Genomic DNA, 4,707 nt, shown 5'->3' on the forward strand with positions numbered 1-4,707 from the left:
TGTAATACTGCTATTGTAAACGATTGCACAACTGATCCTTAACTGTTTCCGCTGTAAGTTAGTCATCAGTGAGGAATTTCCTCAAAAGGAATTTCCTCAGTGATGAAATTCTAAAAATCTCCTATTCACCCCCCCTCTAGTCGATATAACGCACTTTCAGTGACCTTCTCCTCCTCCTCCTCCTCCTCCTTCTCCTTCATCTCCTCCTCCTCCTTCTCCTTCTTCTAATCTTCTTCTTCTTCTTCCTTCTTTTCATTTTTCCTATTTCTTCTCCTCTTCTCCTCTTCTTGCAGCTAAATTATCTAATTACGTCTTTTTGGAGCTATATGGGCTAATTATGTCATTTTAGAGGAAAACAAGCTAATAATATAATATTCATGAGCTAACCAAGGTTTTTATGCCGTTATGAGCTTATTATGTCATTTTGGAGCTAAATGGGCTAATTATGTCATTCTTGGGGAAAATAAGTTAAGGAGAATAAGAAAGAGGAGAAGAAAGAGGAGAAGGAGGAGAAGAAGAAGAAATCAAGAAGAAGGATAAGAAGAAAAAGAAGGAGAAGGAGGAGAAGGAGGAGAAGGATTCTTATCCTCCTTCTCCTTCTCCTTCTTCTTCTCTTCTTCTTCTTCTTCTTCTTCCTTCTTTTCATTTTTCCTATTTCCTCTCCTCTTCTCCTCTTGATGGAGCTAAATTATCTAATTATGTCTTTTTGGAGCTAAATGGGCTAATTATGTCATTTTAGAGGAAAACAAGCTAAGAATATAATATTCATGAGCTAACCAAGGTTTTTTCCTATTTCTTCTCCTCTTCTGCTCTTGTTAATATTAGTTTATAATGACCATTGAAATGAAACTCACCGTGCCAATCGCAGAGAAGATGGGCATCGGCGGAGGGTCTTGACCTGCCATGATAAAGATTAAAAGAAATTATTACAACATAATCACTATCATGAATAATAATATGTACATAAATAATTTAAGTCGTGAATCTTACAAACTAATAATCATCATCAATGAATGCATCATCATCATCACTATCACGCATGTCTTCATGAATGACGTGCTCATCGGGTTCAACGGCATGAAGTTGTGAAAGGCCTTTATGTAATCGGTCAAGCATTGACAGGTCATCCGCATCAGTAACCTCTTCTAGTTTCAACTGTGCTGGCTCCGGCTCAGGGGTGAAGTCGGATTCATTGTCGCTATCTACTTCCATGTTCTTGGGTGAAGCACGGCGGTTCTTGAAATGTTTCTTGGAATGACGTGTTTCTTGGAAGAATTCTCCATCATATGTGTCTGGGTTAATGTGAGGTTCATAATCCTGTTCATTTGGGAGAGGTGGTCTAACATGTGGCGGCACTTCATAAACAACATACCAACCTTCCAGATTCTTATCAGTTTGGCATGCCCACGATAGATAGAAAACTTGGGTCGCCTGTTGAGCCATAATATAGACATCGGGAACATCTAAATGGGTGTTTGGATTGATTTTGACTAGTCCTATATGTTCATGAGTCCTTCTAGTCTCCTTCGGCTGGAACCAATAACATTTGAAGACTACGACGTTCGGTGGGTTTTCACCATAGAACTGAAGTTCATAAATTGCTTCAACTCTTCCATAATACTCGATAACACCTTTGCCGATAGCAGATACACAACAATTTGTAGATTTCCGGTCGGGCATAGATAGCTCTTTGCCAAAGGTACGAAAGAGATACCCGTTGATGTTGTATTTCTCAAATGAACGGACCTTATAGTCAAAACCATTAGCGGCTTATCTCAATTCGGCGTCCATAGACTCTGAATTAGCCTACAAGTTTAATACGAAATGATTGTTGCATTAGCCGCAAGTTAGACCAAGAAATGAAATGGTCCATTATTGATAATTACCATTTGTTTGAACCAAGAGATGAAACCGGGATAGCCACCTCCTGCCTTTGCTAGAAGCTCATACTCTTCGACGAAATCATTTTTGATCACCACTCCATCCGAGAATTTGGCGACATATCGGTTGTATGAAATATCCGAGAATAAGAGCAGTTCGAAGGAATTAGAAGTTACGGGAAAATGTGCCGAGAACTTACTAGATGTACGACAACACTTCTGTTAGGTTGTTGAAGATATACAACGAAATGTTCCGCCATTCTTCGACATCCAATGTTATTGGTTTCGAAGCACCGGTTGGTGCGAGCTTCCCTTTGAATAGGCTGAGGTTGGACCCACCTTTTTAGGGTCTGCATCATTATGTCGAGGCTTCGGATTATGCAAATGATGACTTTTGGCTTCGTAGTGTGCTATCACAAAGTTTGCCACCTCCTCAGTAATGAATGCCTCACCCATTGATGCTTCAGTTCTACGCTTATTTTTACATTTAGGTCGAAGCGTCTTCTCCATCCTCTCAGTTGCATAGCACCAACGATTTTGCATGGGCCCACCCAATCTTGCCTCGGTCGGTAGATGTAAAATCAAATGCTGCATTGGATTAAAGAAGCCCGGCGGAAAGATCTTCTCTAACTTACACAACAACTCCGGTGCAAACTCCTCCATGTCATCTACCACGCCAGGCGACAATACAAAGAACACGGAAGAAATAGCTCAGCCCCACCAGTACTAGCCATTCATTCTCAGGAATAAAGCCACATAACATCACCGACATTACCCTCTCTAGCCATATGTGCCAATCATGACTCTTGAGACCAATTTTTTTTATTTTTTCACGACTCGCGCCCCTCTTTATATTCGCTGCATACCCATCGGGGAACATCAAGTGCATTTTGACCCACAAGATAATTTCCCTCATAGCTGGCCTTCCCAGATTGAACCAGACCTTTGGCCTCGACTACTTCTGCTTTCCTTTGCCTTCTCGCATGTTTTGTAATGGTCTATGACATAGTGTCTCTTGATCGACTCTAGCCTTAGGATTATCCTTTGTCTTCCCATCTATGCCCAACAATGTACCAAAAATAGCATGTCCGATATTCATCGCAGTGTGCATCATGTCGATATTGTGTGGAAGAAGGAGGTCTTTGAAGTACGGCACATCCTAGAAGCAGAGTCCAAGCGTGTTTTGAATTATACCCCTTGAAATACCCTAGACGCTCTGGATCAAGCTCGAGGGTGTTTAACTGATCCAGGATCTGTTGGCCTGTCAACGTAGGTGGTGCCAAGTTTTTGACAACTTTACCTTTGGTAAAGTTCTTCTTGTCTTTTCTGAACTGATGGTCAGGATCCAGGAACTGTCTATGTAAGTCAAAGCAAGAATACTTCCGACCCTCCTCCAACCAATGGAACTGAAGAGCTGCCTTGCATTGGGGGCATGGGAACCTTCCATGCACACACCATCCAGAGAATAGCGCATACGCCGGGAAGTCATGCATAGAGTACATGTACCACACATGCATTTTGAAGTTTTGTTTTCTAGCAGCATCGTATCTCTTGACCCCATTATCCCAAGCTTCTTCCAATTCATCCTTAAGCGACTGCAGGTACACATTCATATTCTTCCCTGGATAATTGGGCCCTGGAATTATCAACGTCAGAAATATGTTCTTTCTTTGCATAATCTGCCTCGGGGGGAGATTGAGTGGAATGACAAATACAGGACAATAACTGTATTGGGTTGTCATCATGCTGAATGGATTAAAACCATTTGTGGCGACGCAGACTCGAGGATTCCTTGGATCTGCCGCTTTATCCTGATGCAATCCATCGAAATGTTTCCACGCTTCCCCATCCGATGTGTGTACCGCCATCTTATTCCCATCCGCATCTAGTTCGGTTCTTTTGCCCAGTTTGTGCCATGTCATCTGTCTGGCTGTCTCTTCGACCATGAAAAGACGTTGAAGCCTTGGTACGATTGGCATATACCGAAGAACACTAACTGCAATTTTGGTCTGCCTCTTCTCACCCATACCATTGTCTAACACAAGATACCTGCAAGACTCCCAATTGGGACAATAGTCCAAGTGTGCATACTCCTTCCTAAATAAGACACATACTTTCTCACATGCATCTATCTTCTCATAGGGCATCTTAAGTACACGAAGTATTTTGTCTGACTCGTACAGGTTTGCAGGCATTACATGGCCTTTGGGTAGGAAGCGTCCAAATAGTGTCATTATCGCGTCGTAGCATTCTCTTCCCAAGTTGAACTGAGCCTTCAGAGCCATTACTTGTGCAATTGCATCCAGCTGACAAAGCTCAATGTGCTCATGGAGAGGACATTTTGAAGACTCCAACATTTCATAGAAGTCCTTTGTAGATTCCTCCATCTCATCTTCCGAACCCCGAGCATCATCAAAGTCTTGCACCATGTCTTCGATCCCGGTACCATGCTCGTCGGTGCGACGACGGACCACCTCAGCTCTGGTGCGTTGTATAGACTCACCATGAAATTTCCACACCGTATAATTAGGCTTAAAACCCCTCCTCTGCAGTGTTTAATCATTACAACCTCTGTTGTCTTTTTATAGTTGTCGCATCCAGGACACGGGCAATAGTTTCTTTCCTGGCCATTTGCAAATGCGGCTTTCACAAATTCCTTGGTTTTAGAAACCATTCTTTCGTCATCTCTTTCTGACTAGGGTGATCGGTATACATCCACGCACGATCGCTCATCTTGCCTAGCTACTAAAGACACAAGAAATATATTTATATATAATTTAGCATATATATTCATCAGTTAATCAAGTTCGCCATTTTTATTACGTCC

Source organism: Hordeum vulgare, chromosome 1H, assembly GCF_904849725.1.
Source record: "Hordeum vulgare subsp. vulgare chromosome 1H, MorexV3_pseudomolecules_assembly, whole genome shotgun sequence".
Lineage (NCBI taxonomy): Eukaryota > Viridiplantae > Streptophyta > Magnoliopsida > Poales > Poaceae > Hordeum > Hordeum vulgare.